Source organism: Camellia sinensis, chromosome 14 (assembly GCF_055761805.1).
Source record: "Camellia sinensis isolate YWXY chromosome 14, ASM5576180v1, whole genome shotgun sequence".
Classification (NCBI taxonomy): domain Eukaryota; kingdom Viridiplantae; phylum Streptophyta; class Magnoliopsida; order Ericales; family Theaceae; genus Camellia; species Camellia sinensis.
In genome coordinates, this window is record NC_138974.1 from 10,363,965 (window position 1) to 10,384,333 (window position 20,369).

The window sequence follows — 20,369 nt, forward strand, 5'->3', positions numbered from 1 at the left end:
AATATAGTGTCACTAAAATGTGTTTTTGTTTTAGTTTTGTGACACTTATTTATTGAAATGTCACTAGAGCCTTTTATGTTTGTCGTTTAGTGATATTTTTTAAAAACGTGCCACCAAATATTATTTTTTGTGGCATTTTCTAAAAATATGGCACTAGTATAGTGCCACTAAAGTATGTTTTTGTTGTAGTGTCAGGAGTTGTATTTGTAATTTATTTTTATTTTTTTTTCAAGAATTTGATAACAATGTCGTTATTTCTTGTTATACAAGGGATACAATTGTCAATTGACAAGGAATCCCTAATAAAAAGATAAAATTATCTTAAACTAAATATTTATTTCATTTTATTGCGTGGGAATAGGGATGTAAAAATGGCCCGTCAACCCGCAACCTGCACAGGCTCACCAACCTGATTACTCCCTGGGTCTAGTTTTTCGAAAAATGGGCTAGGCCAACCCGATTTTTCGCGGGAGTCCGATAGGCCTAAAGCTAGGCCAAGTCAAATTGACATCCCTACATGAGAATAGCTTGAGGTCCAGTTCGGTTAATGTGGGTCCATATTAGGCCTATTTCGACAATATGAATTGTTCATTAGGGTATGTTGAATACATTTATTTACACAAAAAATTAAGTCGATCGGGTATTGGTAGCCATTTAATCATTTGTCTAAAAAAGTAAGATGGACTATCTTCTTTTATTCTATTCAAACAAATAGGGCGATTCTATTTGCATCCAAATAGTAACTTGGTACGCCCAATTAAAATTTTGAAATTTTAATTCTTATTATATCCTAATATAAATTTACTAATAAGGACAACACATATTAAATCCTAAATAAAATAATTTTTTTCCTCATGGTACACCCTAATAACTCATACGTATTCTTCATATTCAAGTCTCTTCATCTTCTTCACCAAGTTTTAATTATTTTGTTTCCATCTTTTTTCTTATTTCAAAACTCTAATCTACCTCACCAAAACTCACTATTATCATCAATATCATTATTTCTTATTGTGTTGTTACTTGCAAATAGTAGAAAGTTTGAACAAAATCAAATTATGGATGAAAATAATAATCAAAATTATTTTTTGAAGCAATCCATCAAATATAAGACAAATATTCACACAAATATCAAAAGATAATTATTGGTTTCTTTATTTTTTTATTTACGAAAAAACACATATTATAGGAATCATACTGCCCATTGTTTGGGAAGATAAAGCCCAGGGCTTTTAGGCTATTTTAACCCCCCCCCAAAAAAAAAACAAAATAGGCTTTTTAACCCAACAAGACAAAACATCACATCAAACTCTTACTCATTACATTTTTTCTCTCACAAAAGTCAAAAAAGCCAAAAAGTCCATCCCAAACGAGGTTTTTTAGCTACAGGATAAAATAGCCAAAAAGTCAAAAAGCCAACCCACATCCCAAACAAACCCCTTACAAAAAAGATATCAAGTAGTCTAGCAAATTTTGTTAAAAGAAAAAAAAAATCCCAAAAAACACAAGCATACCTCCACTAAAGGCATACTCTCTCTCTTTTTCTCTCTCTCTCTCTCTCTCTCTCTCTCTCTCTCGATCTCTGGATCTCGATATTATATGTACTCATTTATGACTATGTATACGTCATCATTTGCAGCCTAATTTGATTCGAAAGATATGAAAGTTTTGTTGGGTATACCTCTTTTATTGGAGTATGAGACTCAATTGGTTTATTAAAAGAATTTATGTTGGTTTAGTGTTGGTTATAATGAGTATTTAATAATCTGTTTGGTAAAAATTAGAGTTTTGATAAAAAGCCCAAGAATCACCAGTATTTCTAGGTATTATTTTGGTTTTTTCTAGTGGTGCTGTTGCTAGTATAATACCATATTATTCTTGGTGGCTTCATACAATGCTCTGTTTTTAAAGGTTTTGATTGCTTAATCAATCAGTGAGTTGGTCTGTGCTTGGGTAAGGTTTTTTGTCTTACGTGGTGTATGTTTCAAAAGACTGTTTGGGTCACAGATTTGATACAATTTTATTGTCTTCTTCAACTCTGTTTCGAAAATTTTTGTTCATCTATTTGGTGAGGTATTTCCTCTTAATTATTTATTATTATTTCAAATTCACCTAAGAGTGGTTTTGTGAGACCATTCGTGTCTCGTTTGTAATCATTTGAAAACTTTTTGGTTAATAGTGTAATCGGATTTCGATCCCGTGGACATATCTCACATTAAGGAAACCAAGTAAAATTCTTGTGTCACTGTTGATTTAATTTTTTCGCATTAGTTTTTATTCCTATTGTGGGAAATCATTTATTTTCCTTAACAATTGGTATTAAAGCTTACGATTTTTTTGGGTTTATTTATCTGTGTGAATCAATGGAGGGAAATGTGGGTCGTATGTCTAGCTTCAATAAAAGCAATTGGGTAACTTGGAAAACTAAAATGAAGGACCTATTATTTTGTAAAGACTTATATGGATCCATTGAGGATGATAGTGGTAACCCCGATGGTATGAAAGATTATGAATGGAAGATGCTTAATCGAAAAGCCGTTAGTGTTATTTGTCAATGGATCAATGACAGTGTGTTTTAATATGTTGCTCCTGAAACTTCGACACATGATTTATGGAAAAAAAGATTAGGTCTTTATGACAGAAAATCAGCTACAAATAAAGCTTTTCTTTTTCAAAAGTTGGTTAATTTAAAATATAAAGATAACAACCCTATTCCGAAACATTTGAATGAAATAAAGAATATTGTTAACCAACTTGCTTCTATGAAAATTATTTTTGATGATGAGTTGCAGACTTTGATGCTACTTAGTTCTTTGCCCTCAGTGCCCGATGGAGTTGTCACAATTAGCCAAGTCACTAGTAGCTTATTGAATGAAGAAACTAGAAGAAAATCAGTTGGTTCTTCTCATTTGAAGGCATTTGTTGTGAGAGACTAAAACAAAACAAGGAGGATGAGTAAAACTCCTCATGGTCATGATCAAAGCCGCGACAAATCAAGAGATGGTTCTTTTTCAAAGACAGACATTGAGTGCCATTATTGCCATAAGAAAGGGAACATGAAGCGAGAATGCTGAAAGCTCAAGAATAAGAAGAAAAGGCGTGACAAAAATGAGGATAAGAAGCAAGAAGACACAACGACGGTTACTACTGATGATCTCATGGTTGTTTGTGAAGATGATTGTGTCAATTTTGTGGGCCAAGAGAGCAATTGGTAATTGATTATGGTGCTTCTTTTCATGTGACTTCTAGGATTGATTTCTTCACTACCTACACCAAAGGAGATTATGGTTGTGTTCGAATGGGTAACGAAGGTTTGTCCAAGATTATTGGCATGGGTGATGTTTACTTGGAAACAAATTTGGGCTGCAAGTTGTTGCTTAAAGATGTGAGGCATGTTTCCGACATTCGCCTCAATTTGATCTCTACTAGGGAGCTAGATGATGAAGGCTACAACAACAAATTTGGTGATAAAATATGAAAGCTCACAAAGGGTTCTTTGGTGATGGCTAAGTGTAAGAAGACTCATACACTTTATTTGATGCCAGGCAAAATTTGTAAAGGTATTGTCAATGCACTTGAAGATGATACTTTTACTGAATGGCACAAGCGGCTTGGGCACATGAGTGAAAAGGGGCTACAAGTTTTCTTCAAGAAAGAGTTTCTACCTGGTTTGAAAGATACACGTCTTAAAACTTGTGTTCATTGTTTGGCGGGTACATAACATAGAGTTTCTTTTTATAAAAATATTGCTTCTAAAAAAGCAAATGTTTTGGAGTTGATTCATTCGGATGCTTGTTGTCCTTTAAAAGTTAGAACACATAGTGGTGCACTTTATTTTGTTACTTTTATTGATGATTATTCAAGGAAAGTTAGGCTTTTATACTAAAAACTAAAGATCAAGTTCTAGATGTATTTAACAATTTTCAAGCCATGGTTGAAAAAGAAACAAGGTATAAATTGAAGTGCATTTGAACAAACAATGGTGGTGAATACATTGGGTCATTTGATGAGTATTGTCGCAGCCAAGGTATTCGGCATTAAAAGACAGTTAAGAAGTCTCCTTAACAAAATGGCATTGTCGAGAGAATGAACCGCACCATTGTGAAAAGAACAACATGTTTGCTTTCACATGCTAAATTGCCAAGATCCTTTTAGGGTGAGCTAATGAGGACAGCGTTTGACTTGATCAATTTGTCTCCTTCCTATCCTTTGAATGGTAATGGTCCTGAAAGAGTTTGGATCGGCAAAGACGTGTCTTATAAGCACTTGAGAGTGTTTGGTTATCGAGCCTTTGTTCACATTCCAAAAGACGAGAGGTCTAAGCTTGATAACAAGTCAAGAAAATGCATCTTTCTTGGCTATGGGCGTGATGAGTTTGGCTATAGACTGTGGATCCGATCGATAAGAAAGTTATTCGAAGACGTGATGTTGGGTTTTTTGAAGACTAAACAATTGAAGACTTTGGCAAAGGTGATCATCTGGAGCCAAAAACTAGTGATCTCATTGACATGAATCCATCTCCTTCATCTTCAGTTGATGAGGAAAATGAGGGAGATGTGCAACCATCTATTGAAGATGTGGAGGATGATGCTAATCCTAATGAAGTTGAGTCCGAAATTAAAGAAGAGCATCCAACTCAAAAACCGCCACCATAACTTGAGTTGAGGAAATCTACAAGGGACCGGCAACCTTAGATAAAGTATCCTCCTAATGAATTTATGTTGATTTCCAATCAATGAGAGCCCGGAAGCTACCAAGAAGCAATTAAGCATGCAAAGAAAGATGATTGGAAAAAGGCTATGAAAGAGGAGATGAATTCTTTACTTGAAAATCACACTTATGATTTAGTAAAGTTGCCTAAGGGGAGGAAAGTTCTGAAAAATAGACAAGAATCTGAGATACAAAGCACGCCTTGTTGTGAAAGGCTTTAGGCAAAAGAAAGGTATTGACTTTGATGAGATTTTCTCACCGGTTGTGAAAATACCTTCTATTCGGGTTGTACTTGGCATGGCCGCAAGTATGAACCTTGAAGTTGAGCAACTTGATGTGAAGACTACATTTTTTCATGGTATTTACATGGAGTAACTAGAAGGTTTTGTAGAGAAAGGAAAAGAGAAATTTATTTGCAAATTGAAGAAAAATTTGTATGGCCTCAAGCAAGCCCTGTGGCAATGGTACAAAAAATTTGACTCTTTCATGATGAATAATAGTTTTTCTAAAACCACTTCGGACCATTGTGTGTTTGTGAAAATTTTTTTGGATGACAAATTTATTATTTTTTTGCTTTATGTTGATGACATGTTAATTTTGGGTCAAGATTATACTATGATTAACAGGTTAAAATTGGAGTTGAGCAAGTCTTTTGCTATGAAAGATTTGGGGCCGACAAAGCAAATAATTAGTATGAAAATTGTTCGTGATTGGAAAAAAGAGTTGATTTGGTTGTCTCAAGAAAACTACACTGAGAAATGTCTTGAGAGGTTCAACATGGATAAAGCAAAGCCGTTGGTTGTTGTAGACACCCCATTTTTTACCGTCCTCAAGACTTGGTTGTGCTTGCAAGTACATCCAGCCACAAGTTCGATTGCTCGTCGAGTACTCGACCTTCGCAGCGGAACGTCACAGGTTTGAGCTTTTCAAACCCTATATCCTTTTGTAGACACCCCATTTTTGACCGACCTTAAGACTCAGACGCCACCAGTTGAGCACTCGGTGATGTTGCATATTGTGCTCGTTCTGAGGTTTCAGAGTCTCGGCTGCGAGCCTTGCCTCCGGACTTCGGGGCTCTTTTGTACTTTGCCTCGGTTTGCAAACCAGGTCCTGTTTTCTCTATTTTCTCTTCCCGAAGGGAGGGAGAGGTCTCGTAGACCATCTCTCAGTGGCCGTAGGCTACGTTTCGTGATCGTAGGCCATTTTTCCCATTTGGAGCCTGGTTTCCGGTTTTCGGAGCTGTCGGTCGTGTGCTTCGGTTCGGGACCGCTTAACTACCTCCGTTTGCTCCGGTTTTTGGCACACATCTTATTTCCCCCCTTTAAAGGGACACTGTGGCCCGGAAGACCACCTTCGTGGTCATATGCCACTTCCGGTGCCTAACAGCCTGTTTTCGGGGCCCCGAACCGCGTGTTTTGGCCCCCAAACCTTCGTTTTGCATCCGTTTTGGTCCATTTTTGGTAGAGACTCTATTTTGACTATTAGGGAGGTGGTAGGATGGTGGCCAGCCACCTATTCCCCTGGAAAGCCAGTTTTCTCATTTTCTCTCTCCAAAAGCCGGTTTTTCTGACAGAAAGCTGGTTTTTCCCATTTTTGAGCCACATTTTCTGGCTTTTCATACCACCATGGTGATCTACTCATCTGGGAGGCCACCAATATGGGTAGGCCGACTAGTAATTCACTTTGACCCTTTTGACCCCTCTCTAAAAGCCAGTTTTTCTCTCTCTAGGGTCACATTTTCTGGTTTTTCTCTGCAGGGTTGTGTTCTACTCATCTGGGAGGCCACCTTTCTGGGTAGGCCGACCAGCATTTGTTCTTGACCCTTTTGACCCCTGGTCGGCCGACCAGGGGAACTGGCCGGCCTACTTATTGCTTTTGTCCCTTTTGAGTGTGATCCAACTGTGCCAGCTGGGGACCATTTGGTGCATCCTCCATACACGTGTATGGAGGATCTTTGAAGCTTCCAAGAGAAGCTTTGGCCTCTTTTCTCTATAAGAGAGGCCCTCCTCTTCATTTGTAGAGGTTAGACACTTTTGATTAAGGCTCATCACCTCCCACCTCCATTGTTACTATTCTAAGCTCCAAAACCCTAACTTCTTTGGTCCATTTACACTACAACCCATAGCACCACACCACCATCATCCATTCCAGCCTCTTGGAAGTCATTTAAAGAGATAGAAAGCTCATTTCCTTGGACCAAAGGCTGCTGGAAAGTTAGGCTACAAGGGTAAGCTCCTATTCTCCCAATTTTTGCACTATTTTGTTCTATATCTTAGCTTCTTTTTCTTACATTTTTGGGATTCGTCCTGAACTAAAAAAAGTCTTATTTTGAGCTCATATTCATGTTTGATTAAGGACTTTTCTCTGTTTGAAGTCTTCTACTCCCCCTTTGTGCTTTATCCCTCTTTTGGGGCTTATTTTGCATGATATATTAGCCCTGTTTTTGAGCATTTATGGGCCTTAAGATAAACTATAAAGTATCTTGTTTTGAGCCCCTCTTCAACTTTGTTGAAGGGATCTTCACTGTTTGAGGCCATCTACTGTCCCTTTCCCTTTATCTCTCTTTTAGGGCTATTTTTGCATCATATTTTAGCCTTACTTGTGAGCATATTAGAGATTTACCATAAACTGTAAAGTATCTTGTTTTGAGCCCCTCTTCAACTTTGTTGAAGGGCTCTCTGCTGTTTGAGGCCTTTTGCTACCCTGTTTGTTCAATCTCTCTTTTAGGGCTGTTTTTGCATGATACATTAGCCTTATTTGTGAGCCATTTTAGACCTCGACCTAAACTGAAAAATATCTTGTTTTGATATCATTTTTATGTTTGATTAAAGTTTGTTCTCTGTTTGGGGTCATCTTCCCCCTATGCATGCTTCATCCCTCCATGATTTAAGGCTATGCATTAGAGCATTTGCATTGGCCATGGTTTGGCCTCTTAGCCACTGAAATCCAGTGGATTTTCAGTGGCTTTGATGCATTTTTGAGGGCCAAAATTAGAGGGGGGTGACCCCCTCTCTCCTTGTCTTGTTTGGGGATCTTTTAGGCCTATTTTGCATGCATCGAAGTCACTTTCCAGGCCTCATTCTAAGGGTTTTGAGGCCTGCCTTGGCTCTGTCTAAGGCCCATTTCACCATATTTTAGGTCTATGTTGCATGTGTAGACCAATCCCATTCAAGGCCCTTCAAAGAGGCCTTTCTTTGCATGTTCCCTAGACCAATTTCAGGGTCAATTTGGTAAGTTTTAGGGCTTTCATATTCCATTTCCAGAGTTGGTTTGGTCATGCTTCGTGTCCTTGATGCATGTGCTTAATTACCCCTCGTATGCCCTTCCAAAGAAGCCCCTCATTTTTGCACATGTTGGCTGCATTTCAGTGATTATTTGGACATATTTTGGCATGTTTTATTCATTGATTTTTTCTGATTTGGTGAGATTTCATATGCTTCATATGCATGCCATGTAAACCATGTTTGCTAGTCAAAGTTGCATGCTATTTTAGTCCATCATGCTAGCATCTTTTGGTCATGCTTTGAACTAGAAATGTTCATGTTTTGGGACTGCCTTGGCTCTGTCTTTGTGCTTCATGGTCAAATAATGCATGCTTTGTATAGCTACAAGTCAATACATGTGCCTAGTTTTGAAGTTTCGGGGCTCATCTCATGCATCGGGTGCCATATATCCATGATTCAGGATCGTTTTGCATCATATTTCAGTGCTGAAATTTACATGTTTGAATGCCATGTTGCATGTCTTGCCATGCCTTGTTAGAGTTGCACGTTGTGTCTTAGGTTCGGTCCTCGGTTTGCGTGCATGTGTGCACGCATTTCGGTGATCTCATTTTCATCTTATGGCCACTGATGTGAGTGTGACTGAGGTCCACTCATGTTGGTGTAAGTCCATCATGCATTGTGTATGCCTTTTCGTTTCATAGCATTGCGTATGCTAGGTTGCGTGTTAGAGCTTTGTGTATGCCATGTTGCGTCGTGCATTGTGTATGCCATTTCATAGCATTGTGTATGCTAGGTTGTATGTTAGTCGCATTGTGTATGCCATCTCATTCGCATTGTGTTTGGGATAGGAGTTAGCCCGAGCATGGGAAACGAGGTACGTTTCGTACTCCGAGTGACGGAACGTGTCTCAATTCCCTGTCACCGACACTCCGGATTACCCATGATGGAGTTTTGGTCTTGTTGTGTTTTCATGTGCATTCATCTCACATTGAGTCATGCAATTTGGCTCCTCGGCCATCCTGTATCGATATGCATGATTGGTGGCACGAGGATCGAGGGCTACACTCCTCGAAGGGTAGTCATGCATACATATGTGAAAATACTTTGCCATGCCCCTTTGTTGCTCTCTGTTGCAGCAAATCATAAATCAGCAGCCTTTTGGAGCTTTGCACAATATTCCGAGAAAAATTACAAACAAAGGCAAATCGGGGCATCGCAATGGATTTCCGCTCCAGGCAATTCAGGCATGCATCATTCCACCATTCGGAACGGAGCTGAGGCAGTCCATAGGCTTACATGCTAGTTTATCGCTTTCCTAGTTAATTCGTTAATTAATTAGGGTTTTGTAATATTTAATTATTCATTCGGACTGTATTATTCTTTCGGACCCTCTGAGCGAGGGCACAACTGTAATAAGTGTGCGTGCGTGTGATGTATGTCTTCTAACCCCACGTCTTTCTCCCTTTTATTTACCAGTTTATGATGGTTAGATTAGGGCATGTTTCAATTAGCATACAGTATGATAGCATGTTTACATTCATTCATCTATCTTGCATGCACCGGGCTCGGCGCATCATACTAACTGCATTTGTATTTCAATTCCGAGTTGAATAAATGTTATCCGTCGCATTTCATATGCCATGTTTAGAATAGCCGAGCCTATTGTAGTTGCATTTTTGCATGTGTTGCATTAGGCATTTCTGTATAGTTAGGATCATGCATGGATTTCTAACATATCTTTTGTTTTGGCTTGGAGTACTCGGTAAGTACTTATGCTTTAGCATCCTTGCATGCGTGTGAGTGACTACCATGATAGCATGCTTGCCATGAGGCTAACTGCTTATGTGATATAAACTACCTGAATGCCTGTGGGTGAAGGTTGGGTTATTTGGATTGGAACAATTCATCAATTGTGAGTTTTAAGCCCACTTGAGAGTGGCAAATCATCATGTTTTCTAAGCCCACTTGAGGGTGGCAAATCCATATTTTAGCTTACCTGTGGGTAGCACCATCAAACCATTTTCAAATAAACAAACATGAAATGTTTTGTTCCAATTCAGGCGACCCAGTCTATACTTGTATGCTGTGCGCATCACTTAGTAAATCTAGGCTAATAACCGGAATAAGAACGCATAATGTTTTCAAAACTAGATATCATGGTTAGTAGAGGCCGATCTTTGATCGGGCGAGCGGGGGTGCTCACAAAGTGACCTTCCCCAATCGTACCCAAGTTCTCGAGCCGAGGCAACTTTGGTGATGACGGACACGTGGCCTTAGGCAACGAGTCAGGGTTTCCTAAATTTCTCCCAAAATAAAATATTTAGGTGGCGACTCTGTATCTGGCAAAGCAGTCCATGTTTGGCACTTCTTTCAAAAAAAATCTGTTTTCAAAAACGATTTGCCGGATTTGGACTCTTTGATGATTCACCGGTCTTGCATTGCACTCCGTGAGATTAGACACAGGACCGTGACACAAATTGAGTCCGAACTGTAGTGAGACCTGAGGGCGCGTCTACACCTTTCTGTCCCATTTTTGGACCGTGTGTTGGCCCTTTCTGCTTGCTTCTTGTGAGACAATGCCGACCACCTTTTGGCCCTGCCGGCCATGTTTTTGCCCCTGCCTGCTATTGATGAAGCCTGTCGGCCATCAATGAGGTATTGTCGGCCACAACTGATGGCCGGCAGAAAAATTTGTCTCAGGAAATTTCACTCTAGATCTTTTGAGCCAGCTGGTTTTCACTCATCCCTCCTCCATACACGTGTATGGAGGGATGAGGCCCTTTTCAAGCTGTTTAAAAAGCTTGGTTTTGCATTCTTCTATATAAAGAGAGGCCCCTCCTCCCTTACAGAGGTTCAACATTTTTGGAGAAGACATATCTCTCTCTCTCTATATATATATATATATATATTACTCATTCTCTCTCTATATTGTTTTTGTTTTGTGCCTTAAAAGTGCATTTTTCTCTCACTTTTGCACTACAACACATAGTGATACACCACCATCTTTGAGCTAAGGTTCTTGGGAGTGTTGTTTGAGCTCTGAAAGTTGGTTTTTGGCCTCAGATATTGCTGGTTTCGAAGTTGTACTTCAAGGGTGAGTGTTTTCCTCATTTAAGCTTTTGTTTGTATACCACTTTGGCCATCCTTGCATATTATTTAAGGCCTTGCTTTCAACTGAAAAAAAGTTCTATTTTTAAATGCTTTAGATGGTTGTTTAAGGCCTCTTTGGTGTTAAGGGTGTTCTACCCTCTTGTGTGCCTTGTTTGGCCTTGCTTTGTGCCATGTCTTAAGGCCTTTGAGTTAGTCTTTGTTTGGACTTTTAGCCACTAAAATCCAATGGATTTTCAGTGGTAGGCATGTGGTTTTGAGGTCTCAAATTAGAGGGGATGACCCCCTCTCTTTTTTGTTTTGTTTGCTTGAGTTATTGGCCTATCAAATGAGCATGTATCTCTATACTTTTGAGGCTTAGTTCAAGCACTTTTTTGTGACTTTTAGAACCTGCCTTAACTCTATCCATGGTTGGTTTGGTCACCTTATGCATGCTTCTTGTATGTGTAGTGTAATCTCATTTGTGGCTCATCAAAGTAGCATGCCTTTCTAGCATGCATTGGCTCCATTTCAATAGGTTTTTGATCATCATTTGACATGTCATAACTCTGATTTGGGTTGGCTTGGTAGCCTCTTGCATGCTCCATATACTTGTAGTGCAAATCTTGCTTACTAGCCTTGTATGCATGAGGTTTTGGCTCATCATTCTAGCATATTTTGGCTATGCTCCAGCATGATTTTATTCATATTTTGGGCTATATTAGGACTATTTTGGGCTTCCATGGTCATGAGACTCATGTTTTGTATAGCTATAGTGCAAATGCATTGACTAGTCTTGAGCTTTGAGGCTCCTATCATGCTACACTTGTGATGTTTGCATGCTTTGGCATCATGTAAAATGTTATATCAGTGCTTATTTCATGGCCATACACTTGTGCTTGTCACTCATTCAATGCGTTGGAGGGTTGGCCCTTTTATGCCTTAACATGAACCATTGTGTATGCCTTCATGCCTTAGTTTGCGAGCCATCATTTCAGTGCTTATTTGGGGTTATTTTGCCATAATATAACTCTGATTTTTGTTGGTGAAGTCATCCCATGCTTGGTCTTAATAGGTGTAGTGTAATCCACCTTATTTTCCTTGTATGCACCATGCCTTATGCCCTTCATGATAGCTTGTTTTGGTTTCCTTTCATACATGTTTTAGACTCATTTTGACATGTTCTAGGACTGTTTTGGGTTTCTATTGCCATATGCTTCATGCTTTGTATAGCTGTAGTGCAATTGGCCTTGCTAGCTTTGTGTTTTTGTTGACTTATGCATGCTATCTTTAAGCTATTTAGATGATTTGGCATCATTTAATACTTCATTTCAGAGCTTATAGCAATGCCATGTTCCCACCTCATTCATGCTTTAAGTGCCTTTGAGTGTTGTGCATTGTTGCCTAGTTTTTGGCTTGGCTTAGCTTGTATGCTTGCATACCTAGGTCTTTGAGTCTCCACCTTAGCATGTTTCGATCATTGTCTTGACCTATCTCAGCTCTGTCCATGGTTGGTTCATGCATGCTTGCCATGTATTGTACGCCTCCTTTGCAGTCCTCTTTATTAGCTTTCATGCTTTAGGACCTTTGCATGCTATACTTATGATTGATTGAATGGTTTGGCACCATGTAGTACCTTGTTTCAGTGCACTTAGTGTTGTTACACTTCCACATTGGTCACTCTTTGAGCACTCTTGAGAGTTGTGCTCTTAGGCCTCTTTGATGGGCCATTACATGTGCATGCTTATATATGCTTTTGGTGCCTTCACTTTTGTGTCATGGCCACTGATTTGGGACATGACTGAGGTCTACCCTTTTGGTTTAAGTCCATTGAGTATGCTATGTATATTGCATTGAGTATGCCATATTGTTCATTGCATGTAGTATGCCATCCTACATTGCATTGTGCATGCCACGTGGTTATTTGCATTGTGTATGCCAAGTTATTTTGCCTTGCATTGAGTATGCATGTCCCTAACATGGCTAATTTGTCCTTGTAGCATTGCATTGTGCATGCATGCATTAGAATTGTTCGTATATCATTAGCTTTGTTAAGTTAATCATATCACATTGTATTGAGTATGCCAGGTAGTTGCATGTTTGCATGCTTAAGTCATATTGCATGTTTGGCATGCTTGTGTTGGATTGTTGTTTGGATTAAGTATTAATCCGAGCACAAGAAATGAGGGACGTTTCATACTTCAAGTGATGAAACGTGCCTCGATTCTCGGTCGTTGACGCTCTTGATGATGCATGATAGAGTTTTAGGCTTTATATGTTTATTTGTGCATTCATTTTACATTGAAATTTGTACATGTTGGATCTTTGGCCATCTTGCATCGAGATGCCTGATTGATGGTCTTGGATCCGATTATGCCTCTCAATTGATGTTTTGAGGTGATATGGAGTGGCATAGTGCATACATATCCTTGGGAGAAGGATATGTATGCACTATGGCACCCTCTTGTTGTTGGCCGGCAGTCCTTCATTCTTGGCCGGCAGTACCTGCTCTTGGTCGGCAGGGGGGTCTGCAGAAGCTCCTCATGGCCGGCAGGCCACTAGTGCACTCCTCAACACTGTTTTGGTAAGATCCAACAACTAGTTCTCAAGGACACCCTGCAGACAGAGCCTCTTGAGAGCAACCAGAGAGCTTTTCGGGACGGCAACCGAGCATGCATCCTCTTCTCCTTCAACCAGCGCTGGAACAACATTGTTTACATATTTTAAAGCTTAGTTGTTAGTTAGTATTCGAATTTGTAATTAATTAATTAATTTGTTAATTAATTAAGTTTTGTAATAATTAGTTGTAGTTAGTTATTCATTCGGTTATGTAATAATTAATTAGCTTGTTAGTTAGTTAATTAGTCGGTTTGTATTATTCATTCAAACCCTCCGTCGCGAGGGCGAATTTTGTAATAAGTGTGCATGTGTGTGTGAATGTCTTCTAACCCCACGTCTTTCTCCATTTTACTTAACCGCTTACGATGGTTAGTTTTAGGGCATGTTTCAATTAACACCTTTATGTTTGCATGTATGCATCCATTCATTTGTTTTTCATGCACCGGGCTCGGCGTATCATACTATTTGCATTGTATTTTAATACCAAGTTGAATACATGTATCAATTGTTGCATTTCACATGTCATTTTAGAATAACCGAGCCTATTTCTAGTTGCATTCTCGCATATGTTGCATTAGCCATTTTAACATGAACTAGGATCATGCATGATTACTAACTAGCTCTTGTTTTGGCTCAGAGTACACTGTAAGTATTTGCACTTTAGCATACTACATGTGTGTTATTGATTGCCATGAAAGCATGCTTGCCATGAGACTAACTGCTTAGTTGATATAACTGCCTGAATGCCTGTGGGTGAAGGTTGGATTATCTGAAATGGAGCAATTCATTGAAATTCTCGATTTAGCCTACTTGCAAGTAGCAAACTTCAAACCATTTTCAACCAAATGAATATGCAATATTTTGTTCCAATTTAGGCGATCTAGTCTATACTTGTATGTTGTGCGCACCACATAGTAATTCTAGCTAATAACCAGAATAAGAACACATGTGTTTTCAAAAACAAAATATCATGTTTGTGATAACCCTGTTCCGTAATATGCTAATTGGTCCTTAATATGAGTATGATTATGTGTTTAATATGATTTTGTTAGCCATTATGTGAAAATATGTGATTTTGAATTTATATTTGTTCACCGTAGGAATATCTGTTTGATTATCTGCTTTGGAAGTTAAATTGAAGGCCTTATCGACCACAGAACCCGAAATTGATTACGCCATAGTGATTAGCGTAATTTTTAGAGCCTACTGTGAAATTTAATTAGAAATTGATTCGGACCAAATTAATTAGATTAAAATGCTGGCATAGTGCTCAAATTATTTAAATATTGGTTATATTGGTTAGTAGACTTATACATGAGAGGCCATATACACTCAAGCTCTCTCTTTAATCAACATTGGCTGATTTAACTCAAAGAAAAGAGGAGAGGGTCGGCTTAGAGAGAGAGAGTGTAGGAGATTGAGGTTTTGGTCTTGAGGCTTGGAGATTTTGGAAGATTACTCAAGAATTTGCTATAGATTGGAAGAATTGAGCCTCTAGGTAAATGAATCCATGAGTTTAATGTGTAATTTTGTGTATTCAAAGTGGATTAATGATCAAGACTAAGAATTGAAAAGCAACTGAGTTGTTTATGTTGAATTGAAGGTCAATGTATGCATGCAAGTATATAATTGCTATGAAATTGCATAATCTAGCATGTAATGTGTGAATTGTGAAGAATTGAGCATTGAAGTATACATGCAAGCATGGTTTTATTGATTTTCATGTTTATGAGCATCATTGGTGCTATTTGAAATAGAAATGAGGTCAATAATTGACATGCATGTTTGATTATGGAAGATATGAAGCTTGTGTAAGGTTTGAATGTATGAGCCTTGAGTTTACAAAGAAATGTAGATTAATTTGGATGAATTGGACCATGATTTTGAGCAATTGACCTCACCTTGCTTATATGCTCATATTATATAATGTGTTTGCATGTTTTGGAACCAAATTTATGGGTTTTGAACCTTGGAAGGTCGGATTTGAGCTCAAGAACACATTCTGGAAAACTCAGAATTCATGGTGTCCACTCGAGCGGGGAGTCCGCTGCTCGAGCGTAAAATACGAGCTCCCAGCATATTTTTGAAGACATGGCGTCCGCTCGAGCGGGAAAGTTCACGCTCGAGTGGGAAGCCATGTAGAGAGGCCTTCCGCTCGAGCGTCAAAATTCACGCCCGAGTGTAAATTTCACATAACCAGTACTTTTGCAGGCCTCGAGGGTCCGCTCGAGCGGGAAACCCCACGCTCGAGCGGGGACCTTGTTTCTGAAAATTTTGTAGGATCGTTCTGTGCTTCGTTTTCTGTTCTCTTTCACTTGCAAGCACTCTTAGGCATGCATTAAGCATTGTAATTGAGTTAAAGAGATAAGAATGAAGCCTAAAGAGTAATATGTGAATTAAAGAACGGATTGAATCGTTTGTGACCCATATGTGTTATATGATGCGTAGGGTCAAGCTCCAGGGCCAATCCACAAGCCGATCATTGTGAGTAATATCGATATTTTGAAGTTTGTCAATTGTCCAATAGCTTATTTCTTTATAAGTTTACTAGTTTGAATTATGGACAACCGATTGACATGGATAATTGGGCCGAAGGCCGATTGACATGAATGGTTGGGCCGAAGGCCGATCGACATGAATGGTTGGGCCGAAGGCCGATTGACATGAATGATTGGGCCGAAGGCCGATTGACATGAATAATTGGGTCGAAGGTCGATTGACATGAATGACTAGGCCGAAGGCCGACTGACATAAATGGTTGGGCCAAAGGCCGATAGATATAAATGATTAGGCCAAAGGCCGTCTGTTGTAACTGTTTCAATGATTGCTTCTGTAACTTCTTCATTTGATATTATTCACTGGGCATTCGCTCACGCTCATTCTTGTACATGTAGGTGAGCCAAGGGACGTCCAAAACCAGCCCCGGTGAAATTGTGAGAAACAGTCGAAGTTTTGAAGAGTCAACCAAAACGTCTCACGCATGAGACCCGTCCTCGCCCTTTTGTTGTCTTGTTTATTTTGTCATGTTGGCGAGGAGTTTGTATATACCTGTGCATAGTTTTGATGGGTTGACTTAGACTTATATGATCCTGTCTGTACAGAACTTATGCTACTGTACTTCTATTGTGAGTTATTAATGTATATATGTTTGTTTGTTTGGATGTGCCATGTAAGCACAGCTCTATGGATAAAGATTTGAATTGTTTCCGTTTCGCCCCTTTACTCTGATGAGTTTTTGCTTTATTTGGTTTGAAGCCGTAGGTAATCTCGTGATTACTAGCCGGTTATGGCCTTAACCCATAGGGGCGGGTTCGGGTCGTGACAATGTTAGTAGCGGCCGATCTTTGATCGGGCGAGCGGGAGTGCTCATTGCATGACCTTCCCCTCTCGTACCCAAGTTCCCGAGCCAAGACAACTTTGGTGATGACGGACACGTGGCCTTAGGCACAGGTCAGGGTTTCCTAAATTTCCCCCAAAACAAAATATTTAGGTGGCGACTCTGTATCTGGAAAAGCAGTTCATGTTTGGCACTTCGTTACAAAAATCAGTTTTCCAAAACGATTTGCCAGATTTGGACTCTTTGGTGATTTATCGGTCTTGCATTGCACTTTGCGAGATTAGATTCAAAATCGTGACATTGAGTCCGAACTGTAGTAGTCCAATGAACAAAACGAGATTTTCGCTCCATTTCGCGCGCGTAGCCCGGGACGTTCGGGCGCGTCTACAGTTGTCCACTTGCAGGTCACTTCAAGCTTAGTTCGAATCAATGTCCTACAATTGAGAAAGACAAGGAAGAGATGAAGAAAATTCTTTATGCTTCAGCAGTTGGTTCTTTGATATACACCATGGTTTGTACAAGGCCGGATATTGCTAATGCCGTTGGTGTGGTGAGTCGGTTTCTCTCTAATTCAGGTAAAAAACATTGGGCAGAGATGAAGTGGATTCTAAGATATCTTTGAGGGACTTCGAATGTTTGTTTGTGTTTTGGGGATAGTAAGCCGATGCTTGATGGGTTCATGGATTCTAACATAGCTGGTGATGTTGATTCTAGGAAATCTACTTCGGGTATGTGATGACATTTGTAGGGGGAGCTGTGACATGGCAATCTAAATTACAAAAATTAGTTGCTCTTTCAACTATTGAAGCCGAATTTATTGCCATTATAGAAGCTTACAAAGAAGAGTTATGGTTGAAGAAATTTTTGCAAGAGTTGGATTTAAAGCAAGAAAGGTATGTGATTTATTGTGATAGTCACAGTGCTATTCATTTGAGTAAAAATTCTACTTTTCATTTGAGATCGAAGCACATTGATGTGAGATACTATTGGATTCATGGTGTGTTAGATTCGAAATTGTTATAACTCGAAAAGGTTCACACGGATGATAATATTTCGGATATGTTGACTAAGATTTTGTTGAGGAACAAACATTTAAAGTATTGAACTTTTGCAGGTATGGTTGATGTCTCCACCTAAGTTGGTAGGAGAAGAATTGTTGGGTATACCTCCTTATTGGAGTATGAGACCCAATTGATTTATTAAAAGAATTTAAGTTAGTTTGGTGTTGGTTATAATATACTTTTAATATATTATATCTGACTTTTGAAGGCCCAATAAGTATTTAATAGTCTATTTGATAACAACTAGAGCTTTGATAAAAAGCTCAAGAATCAACAATATTTCTAGGTATTATTTTGGTTTTTTCTAGCAGTGCTATTGCTGATATAATACCATATTATTCTTGATGGCTTCTTTGTGGCTTCATACAGTGCTCTGTTTTTGAAGGTTTTTGATTGCTCAATCAATCGATGAGTTGGTCATGTACTTGGGTGAGGTTTTTTGTCTCACATGGTGTATGTTTCAAAGGACTGTTTGGGTCACAGATTTGATATAATTTGATTGTCTTCTTCAATTCTATTTTGAAGACTTTTGTTCATTTATTTGGTGAGGTATTTCTTCTTGATTATTTGTGATTATTTGAAATTCACCTAAGGGTGGTTTTGTGAGATCATTTGTATCTTGTTTGTAATCGTTTGAAAACTTTTTAGTTGATAGTGGAATCGGATTTCGATCCCGTGAACGTACCTCACATTGAGAGAACCACGTAAAATTCTTGTATCGCTGTTGATTTAATTTTTTCGCATAAGTTTTTATTCCCATTGTGAGAAATCATATATTTATTTTCCCTAACGAGTTTCGATCTTGATTTTATTATTTTTATTTTTAATTTGTTTGATTTTAATATAGAAGTGTTAGTATTTTATTATAAGGAATTTAATGATTTGTATTTTGATAATCCTTCCCTTAACAAAACTTAAATATCATGATTATTGATTTAAAAAATATATATAAATATATATTTTATTTTTCATTATTTATTTTGTCTTTGTTTTTATTATCATCAATTCTATAGCCAATTGTACGTGAGGCATAAGAAAGAAAGGAAAAACAAAAAAGCTTTTGTGGCTGAGATTTGGCATGAGTTTTTGATAAGATTTGGTGGCAGGTTTGTCAAAGAGAAATGGTTAAAGCCTTGGCTTTGTTGAACAAACTTTTTGATGGATCTTTTGTGAATCTTCATTATGTCTAAAGCATGTGGAGTTGCTTGAAGATGAGTTGTCAGCACATGCACGAGCTTAGCCGAAAATGGTGGACAACTTTCAGATAGTAGGAAATGTTATGAATACTAAATTTTTTGTTAAATAAATAATTAAATATTTTATATGGGGTGGGGTTTACTTTTTGGTAGACTTTACATTTATATAAAATATTTATTTATTTATTTAATACATAATTTAGAATCTATAGCATTTTCTAATTTCAGAAGCAAAAGTATGCAAAAGCTGCTCAGAAACCAAAGTGATCGCACCCGCGATTTCGAAAACAGAAAAGTTTCAGCTCTCAGTATTTTTTCACTACAACCCAAGAAGAACAATCGCGCCCGCGAACTATGATTAACGCACTCGGGATTGCGACAACCGCTCTCGCGAGAATGCCCTGTCTCAGATTTATTTAAATCACACTTTGCTGAATTGTTTGGGTATCCCTCCAAGATCATTTTGTATCTCTCCGCACTTTTTCTATATCTCCTAAACCTCTCTAGAACTCAACATTAAATCATAGTGTTTATTTTGAAAAAATATATATTTTTGAGCCAGTTTATTTTTGAGAGAGTACTTGTAGTGAGGATTCTTTATATCTCTCATTTACTTGATGATTCATTAGTCTCTAAGAGTTTCAAGATAATCATCAAGCCTTTTGTATATAAGTTATAACAACTTTCACTTTACTCTAGTCATACTTGCATATATTACATGATCTTGTCTTGATATGTTGCATTTGTAAAACCTTGATTTGTCTTGCATAAGTGTTACTTGCATGGTTTGTTCCTTGTTTGGTGTGTGTGTTTAGCCTAGGTTAATCCAAGCCGAGGTCACCTTAAGCTTAGAACCATCTTTGCAAGGCACCCGTGTCCCACATCGGGAATGGAGAGGGAGTTCCTGGACTATAAAAGTAAAAACCTAGACCCTTATATAGCATCGAGGCCTTTTCCCAAGTGGTGAAATCCCTATTAGAACTCCCCAGTTAAGCGTGCTTAGGCTGGAGTAGTTCTAGAATGGGTGACCCACTGGGAAGAACAAATTTGTGTGGGCATGACCCAAAGCGGACAATATCGATGACGTGTAAAGGGTCAGGGCGTTACAAATGGTATCAGAGCCGACTCTCTAGAG